Source organism: Ursus americanus, chromosome 21, assembly GCF_024610735.1.
Source record: "Ursus americanus isolate L20-20 chromosome 21, mUrsAme1.1.p, whole genome shotgun sequence".
Classification (NCBI taxonomy): domain Eukaryota; kingdom Metazoa; phylum Chordata; class Mammalia; order Carnivora; family Ursidae; genus Ursus; species Ursus americanus.
Genome location: NC_142147.1, coordinates 28,981,256 through 29,004,708, shown reverse-complemented (window position 1 = coordinate 29,004,708; position 23,453 = coordinate 28,981,256). Strand labels below are relative to the sequence as shown.

General features: G+C 39.8%; 1 non-coding gene across 1 annotated transcript; it reads right to left on the bottom strand.

Annotated features, from left to right (window-relative positions):
- Positions 1 to 17,695: 17,695 nt before the first annotated feature.
- On the bottom strand, positions 17,696 to 17,767 carry TRNAA-AGC (transfer RNA alanine (anticodon AGC)). Its single transcript has one exon. It is a non-coding gene; the product is annotated as a tRNA-Ala (tRNA).
- Between the last annotated feature and the right edge of the window lie 5,686 nt (positions 17,768 to 23,453).

Genomic DNA, 23,453 nt, shown 5'->3' with positions numbered 1-23,453 from the left:
TTACTCAGGGCTGTTGCAATAAGGAAGAACGACCATTCTGAACTCAACTCTGCTGAAAAAATGGGCAGGAGAGTTTTTTGAAGCTGGGTTGGGGGATATCATAGATCACCTGTGTTCACAGATCGGCCTTACCCAAGGAAAAAGGGAAGTGGAAAAAGATTTTACACACTGAGAGGAGAAGACAATATAGAGATAGAGCAGAGAGAGATTTGAGGATTGGGATGATGTGGCCACAAGCCAAACAATACTGGTATCTACCAAAAGCCAGAAGAGACAAGGACATTTACTCCCCTAAGGCCACCAAAGTGAGCACAGCCCTGCTGACCCCTTGACTTTGACCCAGTGATACTGATTTCAGACTTCTCTGGTCTACAGAACTACAAGAGGAAAAATTACCTTTGTTTTAAGCCACCAAGTTTGTGCTAATTCTAACAGCCACAGAAAACTAATACGGTGCCTGGGTGGCTCAATCAGTTGGGTGACTGATTCTTGATTTCAGCTCAGGTCATGAGCTCGGGGTCACGGAATTAAGCCCCATGTTGGGCTCTGCGTTCATCTGGAGTCTGCTTGTTCCTCTCCCTCTGCTCCTCCTCCTGCTTGTGTGCTCTCTCTCTCTCTCTCTCTCTCTCAAGTAAATAAATAAAATCTTAAAAAAAAAAAAAAAGAATACAGATTTTGGTAACGAGAAGCTGGGTGCTGCTGTAACAAATACCTAAAACCGTGGAAGAGGCTTTGGAATTGGTAATGGACAATGGCTGGAAGAATTTTGAGGTGCAGGATAGATAAAGCCTAGATTGTTCTAAATGTACTATTGGTAGAAACACAAACATCAATGACAATGCTGGGGACCACTCAGAAAGAAATGAGAAGCGCAATACAAGAAGCCTGGATCATCTCAGAAAATGGCTATATTGCCACCAACAAAATATTGGAAGCAATATGACCACCAAAGATGTTGCTCAGGGGGCTCAGAAGAAAATAAGAAATGTGCTCCTGGAAAATGGAAAGGCAATCCCTGTAATATAGTGGCAGAGAGTGCACTTCACTGAGTTGGGACCTAATATTGCATGGGAAACAGAACTTGCAAGTGATGGATTAGGGTATTTAGCTGAGGAGATTTCCAAGCCAAGCACTGAAAATGCAGCTTGGTTTCTTCTTGCTGTTCATGCTAAAATTCTAGAGGAAAGAGACAAATTGAGGAAAGAATCATTAAGTAAAAAGGATCCAGGACTTGATGATCTGGGAAACTCCCAGATTGTCCGTATTGCATAAGATGCTAAATTCAGGAGATTCACTGTTATGAAAGCATGCTCAGGAAAGAAGGATGGAGAACCTTTTGTCAGTGCTCAAGAGATTAAGCATGAGCAAAGAGGAGCAACAGTTGAGGACTGGAGCAATCTAGGTGAAAAGAAGGGTGCATCAGTCCAAGAATTATATGTGGTGGTCCAGCACTACAGGTCCTGAAAAGTGGTTGGATTCTGGATATATGTTGACAGAACTAACAATACTTTCTGATTGAATGTACATATTTTGTGAAAGAGAAGGGTTGGGGATTATTTCAAAGAATTGAGTTTGGATAACTGGAAGGATGGAGTTGTTATTTCCTGAGATAAATTTATAGGAAAATACCAGCAGGTCAGTTTTTAGCTTAATAGATTGATAATTCCATTTAAAAAAGAAACAAGTGGAGATTTTGGAAAGATAATCGAATTGAATATGGGAGTCCAGAGATCAACTTCTAGGTCCAGACAACAGCTGTAAATTTAGGATTATCAGTATAGAGATGCCATCTAATGGATATGACTGGAGGAAATCATCAGGACTGGACTGTGAATACAAAATAGAAAAGGTTCAAAAATCGAGTCATGAAAGCCCTCCAAATTAAAAGGTCTAGAAGAAGAGAAGAGACTGAGCAGAGGAGACTGAGAAGGAATGTGGCAGGAGAAAAACCAGGAGATTGTGGAGTTCTGTTGAGCCAAGTGAAGACATTGTTTTAACGAGGGAGCAATCAAAAATGTCCGATCCTGCTGGGCAGGTGCATAAGAAGAGGGCTGAGAAGCGTCCATGGGATTTCGCAACCTGCAAGTCCTTGGAGACAGCGTCTAGAGAAATTTTGTTGTATCAATGGAGATGGAAGATTAACACGATGATTGTGGGGAGGGGGGATAAGAGAGAATTTAAATATAGTATAAACAGGAAGTGAAATGAAATTGACTGCAAAGTCAATTAATTTTGCTTTAAAAAATCCACAAATTTGGCCAGATTAAGCTCATTACTAAATTAAAGGAGAAAACTTGTGCTGAGAGACGCCAGACGGCTAGAGGTACGGAGGAAATGAGTAACCAACATGACTCATTCAATTAGAGAGTTTGCTAATTAAAGAAAGAGTTAGTAAGTGCAGCGTAATTTGCAAGATCTAAGGGGAAAGCAAATGTGGTTGTTTTAATCTGTTAAATCTGTGCGGTAAAATGGGGAGAGAAGAGGCTGAATGGGGTTCTTGAAGGGTTAGAGGCGACGTGAACAAAAGGCAAAGGTGAAGGAATTGACTTTTGGAAAGAAGTACTTCTTCCTCAGAAACCATAGGGATGGGCGAGAAGATAACTGTTCACCAGGGTTTCTCAGTCTGAGCACTATTGACATTTTGAGCTGAATGATTCTTTGTTGTGGGAGAGCTGTTCCCTGCATTACAGGACGTTTGGCATCCCTGAGCCCGACCCACTAAATGCTAGTAGCGCTCCCTCCCATCATGACAGCCCCAACTGTCCCCTGAGAGCAAAACCGCTTTGGCTGAGATCTGCTGATAGACACGTTGAAAAGAAGAGAATTTCACTGTTGATCTCAGATCTCTAAGAGTATACAAAGCCTGAGAATGGGCTGGGTGATTAAGAGAACTTCTTGGAAAGAAATTTTTAATAACAGCTGATATTGTGGTGGCTTTGTTCTATATCGATTTAGCTGGCCACAAACTGTGTTTGCCAGAATCCCCTTTCTTGTGCAGTTCTAGATTCTCTTGGGCCACAAGGGACGTTTTACATGAGAATTGGAAAGGGAGGGAGTTCAGCACATTCCTTCCATACTCAGAAGGTTGGGGCAGGGCACGGTACCGGCACCGGCACCGTTCAGGCACTGGTGCTGCTCACGCAGTGCCATTCATCTGCTGACTCACCTGCGAGTGAGGTCACAAGCACGCCACTACTCCTCCAGATTCCTCCAGGTGCCCTCCTGCCGTCTCTCTCGCTTGCAGCGAGGCGTCTCGCTTGGTGCTGAAGGGTGCCACTGGCCTTGCGGGTCAACCACCTCACTGAAGCAGGAGACTTGGAAGCAGTGCGAGACCTGTGTGGGTTCCAGTTCATGTCTGAGGGCTTCGGCCCATCCTTGCAGTTCCTGTTTGTGCCTACTCGCCCCTGCTTCCCATCCCTCTTTCTTCCTAACGGCCAATAATCCTGCTGACTCTGAGGGGCTGCGTCCAACACGGACGCCATAACCGTGCTAAACCTGTAACGAGATCTCTCAGTTGTCTGAGACGAAGTCCCTCCAACAAATCCCACATTTTATACCACTTCCTTACTACAGCCTGTATGTCAGGTATAACAACACTACGAACTATGTTTTGGCGTCCTTATTTTATAGGTGAGGACACTGACTTTCAGGAAGACTAACTCCACTGAGATCCCACGTTTAGTAAGTGGTGGACATAGAGTTTGAACAACATCCACCTTCCTTTAAAATCCTCTCTCCTTCCACCATATTGGTCTACCATGCTGTCAGTTAGTGGCTTTCGGAGGTAAAAAGGGGTAGAACTTTTTAAATGTATTGACCTTGACCTATGGATAAATGACTCTCTGTTGTATTCTAATAATGGTGGCAAGTGAATAAAACCTCCCTTCAAGGTAGCATTTAATGATGCATTAGAGGTAGGAGGCACAAAACTTCAAGATACAATTTACTTGCTCTTCGCAGATAGAAAATAAGAAGAGTTTAAGTTTCCCATCTTTTATGACTTCGTAATGCTTATGAGACACTAACATTTGGTGGCAGCAGATGTCCTGGAAGTTTAGAAGGGACCTTAATCAACCCATCAACATTCAGTTTAATCAGGACTAGGAGAGAGTGATCAAGGGCTTTATGACTATACTCATGCCACCGTCAATGCCCTGGCTCTAACTTCCTGCCTCTTACTAGCACAGGCAGAGCTTCTAAGCCTCTCCCTCCCCTAAGGAGGGAGGGAGTAACAAAGCAGCCATGTTAGCAGTACACATGGACTGTGGCAATAGACCAAGATAGAACGAGTCTTGATTTTTATTTGCTGGTGTTGTACAAATCAGCAGCATAACCACCCAGGCGTTGATGAAAACATATTAGGTTCTCTGGGTGAACAATCTCAGATGTACATCTCTCTTGTATCTGCTGTGAAGTATAAAGTCCTAAGGTACAGGGACAAATCTATGAACTGCTTTCCCAATAAGGCTAGAATCATAGAATATCAACATTGGAAGAGATTTTTTTTTTTCAGGTCACTTAACCCATTTCCATCCCAAATGTTTGAATCCATTCTAAAACAAAGCTAGCTGTCATCCATGCTCTTTTTACACTCCAAAACACCAGAGAATTACCCAACTCAAAAGAGAGCCCACATTGTCCTCTGATAGCTAAAAGCTAGGATGCACTTCTTGCCTTGAGCTAGACTATGCCTGCCTATGATTATGACCCAAGGGTGTTAGAAGAGTCATTTTGCATTATTCGGAGTATATGTCCTACACCCATTGTGTTCCATGTTTAGTATTTACTGCATGCTCTGTTGTTATAATAATGGCAATAATAATGAGATTGACATTAAACCAGCTACTTCCTAAACCAATTTGTTCCATCAGTAAAATTTTTGTTAGATTGATTACTAGAAGCATAAATGATTATTGCTTTTGCCATAATTTTTTTGCTTTATATCACGGTAGCATTATGGTTATAAAAGCTCAAAAAAGGTAATAATTATCTTAGTAGTCACTTTGAAAAGCCTCTTTTCCATGATTTCCACAGAAAAGTATTCACTTGAAGTTTTTTTTTAAGTCATAGTAAATATAGGATATGTGGTTATCTTCTAAAAATAAGTTTAGGATTCCAGCTCACTCTAAGATTGCAGCTGTATTACCTGAGAACAGGATAAAATTTTGAAATCAAGTGTCTTCCTCAAGGAGGCGGTGCAAGTAGGCAGAGTAGGGGGACCCTAAGCTCACCTCATCCCACGTTTACAACTAGATACCCCCCACATCCAAGTAAATAAACTGGGGAGCCATCCAAAGACCAGCAGAACAAGCTCCACTACTAAATGTAGAGAAGAAGCCGCATCGGAGAGGTTAGGAAAAGCAGAAACAGTGGTCGAGAGCTGCCCACAGGCGGGAAGGAACCGGGCCGCAGAGAAGGGAAAGCACCAGTGAGCCCACACAAGCAAAAACGAATCCCCATAACATCTGGCCTTGAAAACTGGAGGGGATGAATTCCATGAGTTTGCATAACCCAGGAGACTTGGAGCCTGGAGATTTAAAAGTCAGCTGCTGACTCAGCAAGGGGCAAGCTGGGAAGGAAGGTTGTAGCTGGGTCCCACCCTTAAAGAGACAACAGCCTGACGACAGGCCACAGAGAAGCCGCAGCTGGCACAACAGGAGGGAGATCAGCTTATACTGATTTCAGAGAGTGTTGGGGGCTTCTCTGGGAACAGAGGAGCTGGTAGTCACCATTTTCCTCTGCCATCCCCAGCATAAACCTGTGGGAGGCAGCACTACACAGACATTGGCTACCAAGTCTGGTAGCTTTGCCTCCCACTGATGAGTTCTCCTGAGGACTTGCCCACTCCGAGCATGCTGCCCTGGGCAAATTTTGCTAACACCATGTGCGCACCCTGCCTAACTGCCATGAGCACAGATGTCACGCGACTCTGGCCGCCACCACTCCCATCATGTGCTGAGCCCCCAGCAGCCAGGGGTTTTGGGAGATCTGGCCTAGAACTAGTGGCTCAGTGCAAATTTTGCTAACACAGCTGCCCCACCCCCGAGCCCTCCTGCTATCATGCCCCTTCAGAGTGTGGGTCTCACTAACACCACAGAAAGCAAGTACTGCCAATAACAGACAAAGAATCAGTGCAGACATCTAGACTGAAAGGAAAAGTGACTCAGACACAACAGCAAGACACAAGCAACACACTTAGGAGACTCCCCTGAAGGGCCAGGTTCTGGGGAGCAGGGGACATTGCACTGCAGGGCCCTACAGCACCTCTTTTCATAAAGCCACTACTTTCAAGGGCAGAAGACATATCTGACTTTCCTAACACAGAGAAACAGAAACAGAGAGGCTCACAAAATGAGGAGATGGAGACATATATCCCAAATGACAGAAGAGGACAAAAACCAGGAGATCTAAGTGAAAGAGAAATAAGTCATATGCCTGATACAGAATTTAAAGTAATGATCGTAAAGATATCCACTGGACTTCAGAAAAGGGTGGACGACATAGGTGGTACCCTTAACAAAGAGACAAAAAATAAGATATCACAGATGAAGAACTGTGATGAAATTAAAAATACAGCAGATGGAATCAACAGTAGGCCACAGGAAGCAGAGGAATGTATCAGGGACCTGGAGGATAGAGTAATGGAAAGCAATCAAGCTGAACAGGTGAGAGACAAACAAATACCACATAATGAGAATAGACTTAGAGAACTCAGTGACTCCATCAAGTGCAAAAACAATCATATTATAGGGATCCCAGAAGAAGAGAGGGAAGGGGGGAGCAGAAAATGTATTTGAAGAAATAATAGCTGAAAACTTCCCGAATCCAGGGAGGGAAACAGACACCCATATTCAAGAGGCAGAGATTCCCCAACAAATTCAACCCAAGAAGGTCCATATCAAGACACATGGTAATTAAAATTGCAAAAGAAATAATGATAAAGAATTTTAAAGGTTACAAGAGAAAAGAAAACAGTTACATACAATGGGAAACCCTATAAGGCTATCAGCTGATTTTTCAGCAGGAATTTTGCAGGCCAGAGGGGAGTCGCATAATGTATTCAAAGTGCTAAAAGGGAAAAATCTGCAGCCAAGAATATTCTATCCAACAAGACTATATCATTCAGAATAGAGGGAGAGATAAAGAGTTTCCCAGACAAACAAAATTAAAAGCATTCATGACCAGTAAACCAGCCCCACAAGAAATGTTAAAGGAGACTCTGTGAGTGGAAAACAAAAACTGTAAGTAAGAGTAAAAAAAAAAAAAAAATAGGAAGCATGAAAGAAAAAAAAAGTATATCTGTAAAAATTAGTCAGAAGAAGCACAAAATAAAAGGATGTAAAAATGATACCCTATATCTGAAATGTGGAGAGGAGAGGAATAAAAATGATTTCAAAATTAAGCAACCATCAGCTTAATATACACTATCTGCAGAAGATGTTAGACATAAACCAAATGGCAACCACAAATCAAAAAACGTAACAGATACGCAAAAATAAAGAGTAAGGAAGCCAAGTATATCGCTAATACAAACCAGCAAACCATGCAAGTGAAGAAAAGATCAGAGAAAACTACAAAAACAAACACAAAACAAGTAAGAGAATGGCAATAAATACATATATATCGATAATTACTTTGAATGTGAATGGACTAAATGCTCCAGTCAAAAGACAGAGGATGACAGAGTAGATAAAACAACAACGACAACAAAAAACAAAAAACAAAAAACAAAAAAACACGAGACCCATTTAGATTCTGCCTATAAGAGACTCATTTTAGATCCAAAGACACCTGCAGATTGAAAGTGAGGGGATGGATGGGGCGCCCAGGTGACTCAGTTGGTTAAGCATCTGACTCTTTATATCAGCTCAGGTCTTGATCTCAACATAATTAAGGCCATATATGAGAAACCCACAGCAAACATCATACTCAAGAGGGAAAAACAGAGCTTTTCCCCTAAGGTCAGGAACAGGTCAAGAATGTCCACTCTCGCCACTTTCATTCAACACAGTACTGGAAGTCCTAGCCACAGCAATCAGACAACAGAAAGAAATAAAAGGCGTCCAAATTGGGGAGGAAGAAGTAAAACTTCCACTATTTGCAGATGACATGATACTATATATAGAAAACTCTAAACGTTCCACCAAAAAGCTGCTGGAACTGATAAACAAATTCAGTAAAGTCACAAGATACAAATCAATGTAGAGAAATCTGTTGCATTTCTACACATCAATAATGTGTAGAAAAAGCAGAAAAAGAAATTAAGAAAACAATTCCATTTACAATTGTGCCAAAAATAATAAGATACCTAGGAATAAACCTAACCAAATGGTGAAAGCCCTATATTCTGAAAACTATGAAACACTGATAAAAGAAATAGAAGCTGACATAAAGAAATGCAGACATCCCATGCTCATGGATTGGAAAAACAAACATTGTTAAAATGTCTGACTACCCAAAGCAATCTACACATTTAATGCAATCCCTATCAAAATACCAACAGCATTTTTCACAGAACTAAAACAACAACAACAACTTAAAGTCCTAAAATTTGTACGGAACTATGAAAGATCCCAAATAGCCAAAGCAATCTTGAAAAAAAAAAGAGCAAAGCTGGAGGCATGACAATTCCAGATTTCAAGTTATATTGCAGAGCTGTAATGATCAAAACAGTAGGGCACTGGCATAAAAATAGACACACAGATCAACGGCACAGAAGAGAAAGCCTAGAAATGAACCCACAACTATATGGTCAATTAATATTTGACAAAGCAGGAAAGAAGATCCAGTGCAGAAAAGACAGTCTCTTGTTGTCTTTTCCAAAAAATGGTGTTGGAAAAACTGGACGGCAACGTGCAAAAGAATAAAACCGGACCACTTTCTTATATCGTATACAAAAATTCAAAACGGATTGAAGACCTAAATGTGAGACCTGAAACCATAAAAACCTTAGAAGAAAACACAGGCAGTAACTTCTTTGACACTGCTGTAGCAATTTTTTTCTAGTTATGTCTCCTGAGGCAAGGGAAACAAAAGCAAAAATAAGATATTAGGACTGTATAAAAATAAAAATCTTCCTTACAATGAAGAAAATAATCAGCAAAACTAAAACGCAACCTGGAATTGGAGAAGATATTTGCAAATGCATATCTGATAAAGAGTTAGTATCCAAAATATATAAAGAACTTATAAAACTCAACACCCCAAAAACAAATAATCTATTAAAAAGTGAGCAGAAGCCATGAACAGACATTTCTCCAAAGAAGAGATCCGGATGGCCAACAGACACATGAAAAAATGCTCATCACTCATCATCAGGGAAACGCAAATCAAAACTCAAGGAGATAGCACCTCACACCTGTCAGAATGACTAAAATCAATAACTCAGGAAGCAGGTGTTGATGAGGATGTGAAGAAAAAAGAACCCTCATGCACTGTTGGTGGGAATGCAAACTGGTGCTGTCACTGTGCAAACAGTATGGAAATTCTTTAAAAGTTAAAAATAGTACTGGGGCACTTGGGTGGCTCAGTCGGTTGAGTTGTGGGACTTTTGGTTTCAGATCAGATCATGATCTGGGGTCATAAGACCGAGCTGCTTGGGATTCTCTCCATCTCCCTCTGCCCCTTTCCCCCACCCCCAGCTCTTTCTCTCTCTCAAACTCTCTCCTCTCTCCCTCTCTCTCTCTCTCCTCCCCCACCAAGAAAAAAAAAATAGAACTACGATATGATCCAGTAATCACATACTAGGTATTTACCCAAAAAATACAAAAACACTAATACATGTACTCCAATGTTTATTGCAACATTATTTATAATAGCCAGAGTACGGAAGCAGCCCAAGGGTTCATCAAGTGATGAATGGATAGAGAGGTGGTATATATACATACAATGGAATATTACTCAGCCTTAAAAAAAATATATGAAATCTTACCATCTGCAATGACAAGGATGGAGCTAGAGAGTACAATACTAAGCGAAGGAGTCAGAGAAAGACAAATGATTTCACTCATATGTGGAATTTAAGAAACAAAACAAACAAAGGGGAAAAAAAACAGGGAGAGAGAGAAGCAAATCAAGAAACAGACTCTTAACCATAGAGAAGAAAATGACGGTTACCAGAGGGGAGGTGGGCGGGGGGTATGGGTGAAATCGGTGATGGGGACTCAGGGGTGCACTTGTGATGAGCACCAGATGTTGTATGGAATTGCTGAATCACTATATTTTAAACCTGAAACTAATAACACACTGTACGTTAACTATACTGGAATTAATTTTTTTCAAAAAAAAAAAAGAACATCCTCATTAAAACTAGGAACGATTAACTCTTGCATATCATTTTCAAATTTCTACTACTGCCTAATGGGTTTTGATACATGTTGTACCCCTTTCAAGATTGGAGCAATCAAGTAATAAAGAGCTCTTACTATTTTTGAGATCTCACAGCCATCTGCTGAAAATAGAAGGAAGGGCTTTCAGCGGCCCATCTCTTTGCACCTAGAGCACAGTGCCTCCAGGAATGCCCTATCGTTCACCTCATCAGGGTCTGTCTCTGCTAAGGGAAAACGGATAGTGCGGGCATTGACAATATAAATGACCTCAAGAAGAAAATTATAGGCATGGCCAACATGCGTTAAAGCACAGGGTTTATCAGTATTAAGAACTGATTCATTAGTTTAATTTCTCAGTAACTGGATTAGTACCTGTCCTCCAAATAAATCTGCTTCTGGGATGCCTGTGTTCTCCTAGGTTACAGGTAAAATAATGTTTAATAAGAAAATGAATGAAGGATTGCTTCTTTCAAATAAAAGAGTGAAAAAGTCCTAAAGGGGAGAAAAACGAGAAATAATAAGAAGCAAAGTTTAATGATTCAACTTTATATAGCACGACACAATGAAGAAAAAATGCAACCTAGCAGTAAAATTCAATAAATAATTCTTTTAAATTAAATTATTTGTTAAAATTAAGCTGTGCTCTGGGTTTTTTAAATCGAAATGAATACACTATGGTAATTGGGGATATGAGAAAAAATAAATTAGCACTACTTGGAACATAGTTAATGCATCTGAATGGATGCCAATACCTGTTTGTGAGAAGGAATAATATTCTAGTAGATGAAAGTTGCAAATTATGTTTTAATAGGTTCATATACAATGATAGGCAAATTGTAATACTCATTTTCTTCTGAATACTTAAATTTGCACTGTTTTCCTCCAATAATTTCTGCTTCAATGATTGTATATTGATCTTCACTATGTATTATTTTTCCTTAAATACTCTATTTGTAAGTCGCAGGGGAGGTGGGGGATGACACACATGAACACTAATCCAAATTCTCGTGAAACCACCTGATCTTTCACCAGTACGGCATTGCATTTTCGAAAATAATTCCTGTGGTGTTTTTTTTTTTTGCCTTGAATATTCAGGAATTGGCTCTCCAATTCATTTGTATTTATTCATCTTGCTTTTTCTTCACATTTGATCTTTGTTTCTGCCTTGAGTCATTTCACAGCTAATTAATTTCTCTACCTCCCAAGTGAGAAAAAGACAAAATAATGTAAGCTATTCTAGTAGTGTCGAAGGAGAAAAAATTAGAAAGGGACTACAGTTGTTCCAGATGTCTGTGCCCGCTGACCCCAGGTCCACCTCCTTCCTTCCACACTGCCCTGGGTATGAACCACTTTTAACATGCAGCTCTACCTCTGCCCTCCTCAGAGATGCAGCCAATCCTGCCGAGCCGGGCTGTATAGGTGGAAATACACATGACAGCTCCATGCCTGTGAGGTTACCAATAGTCTTGCTTCCCTAATATAAGAAAGCCCTGGAAATGGCATGTTTACTGAGAATTCCCTCCATTCCCTCTAAATCAACTTCTCCTAAAGAATACAGCTCTACCTTCTTTTCCTGACTGATAATCTGTCTTCCCTGAAGAGTCCGGAGTCCTCCTCACTCTTGCCCTCATGTAGCTAGATTTCCAACAACACACCAGCCAGCTCCCCCTTGCCTGCTCCCTTCTCCCGGGGATAAGAATTTGAGCCTGTAACACCAGACATTGTTTCAAAGAAGACATAACCTTGGGAAATCTGTTTGTACCATCCGCTTACTACAAATATGTCCACTACCTAGAGATCCCAATAAAGCAGCCCTGTAGAATGACAGAGCTGGCTAGAATACTGTTCTCTTCAGCACTTCCCCCATGGATAATATATTGGAGACTTAGCCACTTCATTGAAGTCAACTCAGCCTTTCGTTGTCCTATGAATTAGTTACCTCGGTTCTCTCTTTGTCCCTCACCAGCCAACATTCAAAGTCCTATAACAGCTTGTATAATTTAGATTAATTTAATTTCATCCTTTTGTCACTGTTTCTTACTCCAAACAACCAAAATTTGTCAGGAATTATAGTAATAGCTCAGAACTGATGTCAGGTTTCTCTATAGTAAGTTTCTTCTTAGCAAGGTTGATAAAATCTGCAACAAAACTGGTTAAAAATGTTGATCCGCTCTCTCTATGGGTCTATGAATGCTTTGACTAATATGAAGAAGGCCTGGAGAGATACCAACTAACTTAAAGGATTAGCCATATATTGATATTTTAATTGGCCTCATGTTGAGGAACTTGAGGATCCCCAACAATGCATAAGCTTATTGTCTTAATCATTGCTGCACCCCTAGGACCTATCACAGTACATTACTAAGATGAGTTTCTAAAACTTTAGTTATATAAATAAGTGAATAGATGAAGATAGGCTCTTGTGCCTGAATTCAAGGTATCAGAAATAACTTGAATAAATATTAGTCATGGAAGAATAGTGCAAAAAATAGTAAGTACTATAAAAATTAAAAGAAAAGAGAATAGAATTTAATGAAGAAGTTGGAAAAGAGTACATAGATAATTTGGAACTATTCAGCCTTAAATTTTGGGCAAGGTTTAGCATCAGGTAAGGGGGAAAGTATTCCTAGCACAGGGAACAGAATACATGAGTTCCCACAGGTGCATAAGAGAATGGACCAACAAGGAGAATGGCTCTTTGGGGTGAAGAATGTGCAGGAAATACAGTTAGATGGAGGGACTGAGGCCAGAACATGGAGATCATGAAAATTCAGGCTTGGGAAGGCTTGGAAAAATACCAGTAAAGGTTGAGTCTAGTCAAGAAAGAGGTTTTTTTGTGCGTCAAGACATCAACTCTCCATTTCACTAAGTCAAAAGGTGCTTATTTCTTTCTCATGCTCTGTATTAAACATAAGACTCCAGGATGGGCAGAGGGGTGTCGAGTTCGTGATAAACTGAAAAGAGAGAGCCACGATGAAGTACATGACAGAGTAACTTGGGCAAGGATGTTATCAAATGCCGATTCCCCAACCTATCACCGAAGCATCTATTGATAAAACAAAGCACCATTAATTGCTTACCATGGTAACGGAGAACACTAGATCAACAGAGTCTTAGTAATGTCCTAGAGAAGGAGGGACAAAGTCAGGATGTTTACTGAGATTGTGAAGTCTGCTTAAGGCTGGTGTTTCAGTGCGGAGGCTTGATGACTACTGAGTAGGAATCACGATGTAATGGCTTAGACCAGTGGGCACAGCCATGCGAGACTGCTGAGGTGAGGAGTTCAGGGTCTAGGCGTAAACTGTCCACAGATTCTTTCAATTAATGAGCTGCTAGAACTATCTGGAAGTCCTTGGAATGAAAACGTTAGTTACAAGTTTTATCTTCCTGGGAAAGAGTCTCCTGAAATACTGAAGTTATGTCGAAGACAATGGAATGATGAAGTCATGTTAGCAGAGACGGTGAGCTGCAGAGATGGTTTCCATTCTCAATGAACGTGCATGCAAAGAGCAGAGGACAGAGAACACAAAGAAGAGGGGCCATGCTGTGCTAGGTAGATTCAGAAAAGTCTTCAAAGAAGAGGTGACCTCCGTGCCACCACCTGAAAAATGAGCGGGAGTTTGACCCATGTACAAAAAGGAGAAAGAATTTCAGGGCATAACACTGTGTACAAAAAGGTCTGAAAGAATGTGCTTGGTCAAAAGAACTCTAAGGAATTTCCGTAAGCAGAAGGCTTTTACTTTGGTTCTAAAATAGCAATTGATGTACTTCGACTTTATTAATTTTAATGATTTAGAATATATTGTTGGGAATGATCTTATTGTGTTTAAGTTAAGAATGATTTTTTTCTAATTATTCCTGAAACCCCTTTAGTGTTTTAAGATTAGTTTAAAAACAAATATAATTTGGAGACACAGACTTAAACTCATGTGGTTTTTTTTTAAATAGATGGTTTTTTAAAAACGAATTGTTAAAACATATAGAACCTCAGTCTCACCTAGGGAGCATTATAAAGAAAGGAAGCATGGAGCTTCCAACAGGACTCGTGGTTTCTCTGATATAGTGTGATAGCATTCAAATCCTCCAGGAAAAGAAAGGAAATATTCTATCCTACTGAAAGCCAGAGCAGAGACCATTTAGATCCTGCATGTCAGGGAATTTTCAGTAAACTAACTTAGAAATAAAATCAAATGGGATAAGACTGCCATGTTGTATAATAGAAGGGTTGGCTTTTAAAGAGATTTTAATCAGAAAATAAATCTCAAAATCAAAAGCATGCTTTGACTGGATCCGCCATTCCCGAGTCAAACCCTGGTCCCCAATGGGGCCCAACAAGGATCTGAAATCCCTTTGTGAACCCAGAGAGGACCTCAAACTAGTCTTGAAGCAACAAGACAGAGAGAAGTCTTCTTAAATGTTACCTTCCCTATATCCCATCAAAATCATAATCCTTATTGCATTCCTTTCACCCACCCTCTCCTCACAGTATGTGGGAAGTTCACTAGAACAGCCTCTATCTCTTGCAGGACCCCTGGGTCTTGCATTGTGCTTTGGGCCTTGCCTCCTAAATGCCCTAACCTGCTTTATATCTTCCAGAATAAAGGTCATCAAACTCTAAATGGTGGTTCCAATGGCACCTCACATGGAGGTCAAACCAGACATCACAGGGAACCCCTTGACAGATGGGGATGAGAGGAACCCTGACTGCCACCCCATCCAGTGCCCCTGACCAGCAGGAAGTAGCTAAGATCAGTCATCACCTTTCTTCCCTAACAGCAGTTAGGGTTACCTCTTCAGTGGGGGGAATGATAAAGGATAGTTGGAAGGAAGGCAGGCAGGGACGAGGGGCCCCCCACCCTAAGAGGAAACCACCCTTAAAAGGATTTTGCACCACCCTGGAAAGAACCCTCCACCCTTTCCCATGTGATAGATAGGTGACAAAAACCTGATTGTATGACAGGCACAGGAAGGGTTGATCAGATTAAAACAGCCTACCCACAAGCCCATAAAAACCCCTAGACTTAGAAACTCCCATGGCAAACATCTTGGGTCCCCTCCCTCTTCGGGAGCTTTGTACTGTGACCTTGCTATCGCTCAATAAACCTTGCTTGGCTGCCCACCAAAACAAAAACAAAAACAAAAACAAAAACAAAACAAAAATGCATGCTTTGGGGCAAGAACAATAGGAAACCAACCAGCATTTGATCTCTGTAGCTTCACCTAGAAAGCTGTATCCTTATCCTTTTGGTGTCCTTGTCTGATAAAGGCCAAGGCCCTTCTATGAGTAGGTCAGACCCAGGTCCTCCAGTCAGTGATGAGCACAGCTCAAATTCTACAAGCTGCAAGCCTGCTAACCCCACACCTGAGAGCCCAGACAGATTCAAAACAACCAGCTAATTAAACCTGGAGCACCAAGCTATCATCATCCGAGATTCATGGGCATCCAACAAGCAGAAGAACTAGCAACACGGCATTCAGCAACAGCTGTCACCTGCTATAATGTTCTTTAATTATCTTAAAATCTCTAAGAACTGACAAATGGGTGACAAAATGCAATTTTCTGTGTCAGGAAGCGAGAGACAAGCCTGTGTTACTTTGATGAAAGGAAATACTGTAAAATCATCTCTCTCAGCTCTTCTTATTGGGGAGGGGGAACTGTTGTCACTCAATTCTAGTCTGTAAACACTGTTTCCTTCTTTATAAAGATTAAGTGGAAGACGCCAGAATGGGCATTGGGCTGTGCCAAGCTGTCCCCTGGCCCAGCTCCAGTCCCAGACCCACAATGGTATTTACTTCCTCCCGTGCACAGATGCATTCCTGGGGTGGACCATTAGCAAAGATTGACTGACCCAAGTTCCCTGGAATCACATCATGCCTCTTGCCACAAATTTCTCCAAGTGCCTGTCCAAATGTGACCTAACCCCTCTAGGTTGCAGTGATGTCTGTTATGACCTCCATAAGGATTTCCAGTAGTCCCTAATTTCTGTTTTGGTCATTACATTCTATCCAATGTGCATGATGACATCTTGTTCCTCTGGGGCAAGTTTACTTCTACCATTTACACAGCTTTTCCAGCCTTTATAGGTAAAAAATGTTCATGAGAACACAAAATAAATTGTAGAAAGAAGGTCACTGTCTAGTAAACAGCTCTTAACATCAGCTAGAAAACCACATCATCTATATGGAGTAGTAGGGCACTCATAAGCCAAGAGCATTGCACTACTCATGGTCACATAAATAAAACAGAGAAAAATATGAGCTAGCTCACATTGGCTGAGAGTATAAGATAGCCCTTAGAGCTTGAGGAAAACGTACATTAACAGTGTGCAACGAAAGATCGTTACATACAATTAAAACTGATATATGCGTGTGCAGTTTTTTTAAGTATTTGAGAGACAAATAGCATAACCATTCAGCATGCTACTGTTATCAGGCACTAACAATCTGAAAGGATCACTAATAATTCTCAAAACATACAGTATTTGTGACTTGTTCTTAAAATGTGTGTAAATATATTAATGCAGGTAACAATGATTACAAGCTCTGGTTACATTTTGGAACCATCAAAACACACTTTTTATATTAAGATTTAAATTAGAGTGTTAATAGCTGATCCGTGAACATTCCTGCCCACTAATTATAGTATAACCACTTAAATTTTGTATTTGAAAATATTTTATGCAATTAGCATATTATTTTTTACTGCCTATTAATAGTTAAATTAGACTGTTTTATGACCTCTGAGATGTAAGCTCTCTGGGGACAAGGCCAAGATCTGTCAAGAAGTTTTGTTAGTGGTATTCTGATAATGTTAGTATTATCAACATTTGATACCTGATAATTTTTTTTTTTGAGAGACAGAGAAAGCACATGAGCAAGCAGGGAGGGAGGGGGGAGGAACAGAAGGAGAGGAAGAGAGAGAGAATCCTAAGCAAACTCCACACGCAGCATGGAGCCCAATACAGGGCTTGATCTCGCTACCCTGATATCATGACCTGAGCTGAAATCAAGAGAGGGACACTTAACCGACTGAGTTACCCAGGCGTCTCTGATAATTTTTGATAATAGAGAAAAGTCAACTGTTTTCTCCAAGGCCATGTAGTCAAATTCATCCTTTTTTTTTTTTTTTCCTATTTTCAATCTCACTATCCATTCCGTCACTGCATCTCACCTTATCACCTCAGAGCACAGGCCTGGGCATCTCAGAGTCCAGCACATGATCAGACCAGTTATTAAAATGGCACCTGAATAACAGAAAAAAAACGTAAGTACTCGGAGGCAAGATGATTAATTTGCAGATTCTACAGTAATGTGCTGTAGCTGTAACAGAGAAGAAAGATATTTCCCCAAGCATTGGCATAATAGAGTGGAGATGCTGGGGATCGAACCCAGGACCTCATGCATGCTAAGCATGCGCTCTACCACTGAGCTACATCCCCACCTGCTGACAACACTGCTTTTCTAAGCTATTTTCATGAAATAAATCAGAAATCTGCTCCCTTAAAAGAAAACAACTGGTTACAGTGACAGCCGGGGGCGGGGGGCGGGGGGGGGGGGGCTTAATTCAGAGGGTGTGTAGGGAGAAGTTCTGGGAGTTAGGAATAAAAGGAATGTACTTTTCTCTATGCTTTTTGTACTACTTGAGTATTTTACCATGTAGGCATTGCCTACTTAAACAAAGATGTAAAATAAAATAAAAAGAAAATTTAAAAAAATAATAATAAAATAAAATAAAATGGCACCTGAAATGGACATGCCACTAATCTAATGCAATAAAAAGATATTTATTTTCTCCAGTCAACTTCCACTAAAAACCAAGGGCAGGGCATGACCTTGACCCAGAAGTTACAGCACCAATAAATAAATTAATTAAAAAAGAAAGAAAATAAAAGAAAAGGGTGGAATCTATGGATTCAGAGAGACTTAAAAAACATATCAACCAAGTGCAATATGGAGCCATTTAGGTCCTTGTTATTTTGCCCCAGCTGTAGGAAGGAAGGAAGGAAGGAAGGAAGGAAGGAAGGAAGGAAGGAAGGAAGGAAGGAAGGAAGGAAGGAAGGAGAAGGAAGGAGACAGGAAAATTTATGTGAGGTATTTGATTGTATTAACTATTGTTAATAATTCAAGCCTCACAATGAAATTATTTTCATATTTTATAGATATACACTGAAATATTCGTGAACAAAACAATATAATTTATTTAAAATTCAACCAGGTGGGAGTGCAGTGGATTTATTTTTGAAACAAAATTTTTGGAGGCACCTGGGTGGCTCAGTCGGTTAAACGGCTGCTTTTGGCTCAGGTCATGATCCTGGGATCCTGGAATCAAGTCCCACATGGGCTCCCTGCTTAGTGGAGAGCCTGCTTCTCTCCCCTCCCCCCCCTGCTCATGTGTGTGCGCTCGCTCACTCTCTCTTAAATAAATAAATAAAATCTTAAAAAAAACAAACAAAAAACATTTTTGAACCAGGATGATGAATATCTATCTGGCTGGTCACTATACTATTCCACCTTTTTACATGTTTGAAATTTTCATAATAAAAACTTTGAAAACAAATAAAAAATAAAATACACGATTTGGCTTGCAGTCCAGAGTCATGTATTTTTTATTCCAACGGGCTAACTAGATTCTAGTAAGAATGGAATGTGGTTTATGTAAAACGCAGTATTTGGGACAACCTAATTAATCCACCTGTCCACCCATGAGAAAAGGGAATAAGATAAAACACTCATAGTAGTTCCTAAGCCATGTTGAAGGCCAGGTTTTCAACAGTCCGTGGCGGTAGCAGCTAGCATCAGTGCGCTACCTTTCAAGATGCCCTGGGCGACTTCCCACCACCTGTATCTGCAGTATGGCACCTGAGGGCCGCTGCCTGCACACCTGCCGGCAGGCGGGAAGTGCTGAGGAAGTAGCAGCCCAAGGAACGGTCCCCGAGAAATGACTATCAGGAGTTGCTGTACTTAGCTTCATAGCCCATTTCCTAGTAAAGTCTGAAGCTTTGCACGTTTCCCAGAGATTCCCTGTGGGATCCTGCTCCAGTAAGCCCATGATGGCAATGGCCTGGGGGCTCCCCCTTCATTTGGTTCCCTTTGATCCTTCCCTTTGATCTTTCCTTCCTACCAGTTTCCTACCAATGTATCCTTTGCTTCCCTACTTCACATCTCAGGGTCTGCTTTGGAAGGAATCTGAACTAAGAAAAAGAAATATAAGCAGTTGTCTTTCCTTAAAAATAAGTTTATTCAAAAATATTACTATGGGATAACTAATAATGACAAACACTTAAATATGCTAACACAACTAAGTATTTACCACAAGCCATGATATACAGAGATATATAGATACGTATATGTTTATGTATACATGTATATATGTAACGAATATGTGTTAGATATAATTTATATAATATATAATATATATAATATATAATAAATATGTGTATATTATATATATTTATCTCACTTGATATTCGGTTACCTTATTTTATACATAAAAAGAGATATTAACCTGACCAAGCTCATACAGCTAGTAAATGATGGAGTTGATAATAATATTCTTACATTTTCATATTCAATTGATATTGTTATTAAGTTGATAGTGTTAATTGTTTGGGGGAAAGTTTGGGGAGGGAGTGTGTGTGTGCTACAATATTCTCACTTGGCAAAATAAAATATGTACTATAAGTCCTTCTCACTCAAATAATTACAAAAATAACTAGGAAAACTACATTAGCCATATCTTCTGAGAAGGAATATAAACAAATGAATAGTCCTTTTATCCAAACCTCCTCCCCCCATCATAATGATGCTAATTTTTTTTCTTCTGGAAAGAAACATTTTGAAAACAGAATGAAGAGGAAATGTACTCCATTAGGATAATTCCATCACTCCAGGCTTTCTTCCTACAGAGAAGAAAGCCTTCTTGAAATTAAAGCTGTGGCCGCGAACAGAGCACCAAAGATAGCTCAAGATAACTCAAATCACCACATCACTAGAACAGAGCTGAACCTCAACATGTAGCTGGCTCTGAGATTTGCAAGAACTATGCCCAGCTGTCAGTCAAAGGACATCTCCATTTAAAACAGAAATACCTAAAAAAAAAAAAAAAAAAAAAAAACCTCAAATGCAAAAGATCAGTGATACTGGGGGACTTGTTTTATAGCATGTAGCAAAAGAGGTAAATGCTGTTCCTAATGATGTCTGGCCCTGGGACATGTCCATCCTGGACAGCATGAACTAAAATGATTCATTCTAAGATCTTCACATTTGCGACAACACAGATGGACCTAGAGGGTATTATGCTAAGTGAAATAAATCAGACAACAGAAAAACAAATACCATATGATTTCACTTCTATACAGAATCTAAAAAACAAAATAAATGAGCCAAAAAAACCCAAACCAAAACAAAACAAAAAACAGACTTATAAATACAGAGAACAAACTGGTGGTTGCCAGAGGTGATGGGAGGAGGATGGGAGAAATAGGTGAAGGGGATTAAGAAGTACAGATTTCCAGGGGCGCCTGGGTGGCGCAGTCGATAAGCGTCTGCCTTTGGCTCAGGGCGTGATCCTGGCGTTCTGGGATCGAGCCCCATGTCGGGCTCCTCCACTAGGAGCCTGCTTCTTCCTCTCCCACTCCCCCTGCTTATGTTCCCTCTCTCGCTGGCTGTCTCTCTCTGTCTAATAAATAAATCTTTAAAAAAAAAAAAAAAGAAGTACAGATTTCCAGTTACAAAATAAAAAAATTAAGTCACAGAGATGAAATATATGGCATATCATCCATAATATTGTGATAACACTGTATGGTGACAGATGGTAACTACATTTATTGTGATGAGCATTGAATAATATAATCAATTGTTGAATCACTATGTTGTACACCTGAAACTAATATAATATTGTATGTCAACTATACTTCAATAATAAAAACTTAAGTAAATAAATAAATAAAATTAGTCATTCTTAGATGTAGTTGTTCTCTGCTTTAAGAAAACCCCAGAGGAATACTCAAGTGAGTGAGTTTTTATATTTATAAAACTTATCAGGCAGTGGATGGTAATATGTATCAAAATCTGTAAATCTGTTTACATTTTGACTTGGAATTTCAATTCTGGGAATTAATTGAACAGAGGTAAAAAATATAGAAATATGTATCTATAAGATATTTTTATTAAATCAATACTCTTAATAGCACAAAACAAAAAGAAAGAACTAAATTGCATAGAGTATTGACTAAAGTGTAACATATATATAAAACGGAATCACAGGCATCCATTGTGAAGAAGGAATGAGGTGATATAGGAAAAGTATTCATCATTGGGCATGGAAAGTACTCTACTAGAGAACATGTGGAGGCTCTTCATGTTCTAAACATATATAGAAATATTTAGAACTTTGCATAACAAATTCTGGCTAGCTTTATCTCTTCAACTAAGATTAGCAAGTTCATTTCAAACTTTGTTAATTTTATTATTTTACAAGTGTGTATTTTTTTAAGATTTTATTTATTTATTTATCAGAGAGAGAGACAGAGAGAGAGGGCACAAGCAAGGGGAAAGGCAGGCAGAGGAAGAAGCAGGCTCCCCACTGAGTAAGGAGCCTGACGTGGGACTCGATCCCAGGACCCTGGGATCACGACCTGAGCAGAAGGCAGACGCTTAACCAACTGAACCACCCAGGCATCCCTACACGTCTGAACCACCCAGGCATCCCTACAAGTGTGTATTTTTACATCACTTTTTTACACTTTTGCAACCAAGAGAAAGTAAAGATGTTTTGAAAACTAAAAAAGGCAATATAACACAAAAGAAACTGAGTTTACCTGTAATATTATTGCCCTAACAAGGAGATTCTATCCGCAACAAAATTCTTCATCAAAAGATACCCTGAAGAATGAACTACTGGTGCTTGTACACTTAGTCACAGATTATAGTTTCCTTGACTGAAGGTGCTAGAAAGAGAGAAATTCAAGATTGGAGTCTTAAAGGCTATTGTCAAAAAGTGAAAAGAATCTCCAAATTTCTATCACTACAAATATTGTAAATTGGGAAAAACTTGTAAATTTGCAAGACTCCCACTGAAATTCAGTTTATACAAACCTATGTCTATAGTTGCTTAAAATAGGGTCCAAATGCAATTGTGCCAACCCAGCTTCCTTCAGGTCTCATTGGAGTCCAGGTCACAGCTACACATCATCAGGATGCATACACCTTCATAGACAACAAAGCAGCAGCACCAAAGAACAAAGGTAATGATCTGAGTCTTAAGGAAGGAAGACAGAGTTCATGGGCAAGATACAGTAAGAGTGATGCCTGTTGACCTATGTTACAGCCTTCCGGTTTTTTATTCTATTAATTCTATGTTATTATTTAATTTCCTCTTGCATAACCAAAGAAGACATCTTTGTAAGTCTTTGGCACCCTCTTTTGGACAATCTGATAATTTCAAAACTGATATTTGTTTCAGTGAAATGGATTTCTGAGTATATCATAGGCAAACTGAAATTAAACCTGAATTGATATTTTTAATATTTTTGTTTTCTATAATTGATACACTTTACTTTTAGAGCAGTTTTACAGTTGCGGAAAAATCAAGCAGATAATACAAAGCTTCCATACACTTCCCTCCCCCATAGTTTCCTCTATTATTAACAACTTGGATTAGTATGGTACATTTGTTAAAGTTAATGATATAATATTAATATATGATTATTAATTAAAAATCCATAGTTTACAATAAGGTTGTACAATTTCATATGTTTGCCATTATAGCATCAGAGAATAGTTTCACTGCCTTGTGCTTCACATCATCATCCTTCCTCTCTTCCCCTCAGCCCCAGTAACCACCGATCTTTTTTATTATCTCTACAGTTTTTTATGTCTCTATAGTTTTCCAGAATGACATATACTGGAATAATAAAATATGTATTTGGAGGGCATGTGGGTGGCAGAGATGGTTAAGAGCCTGACTCTTGGTTTCGGCTCACATGGTGATCTCAGAATTCCTGAGATCAAGCCCCAAGTTGGGCTCCATGCTCAGTGCAGAGTCTGCTTGAGTTTCTCTCTCCCTCTCCCTCTGCTCTCCCCCCTGCTTACTCGTGCTCTCTCTCTCAAATAAATAAATCTTAC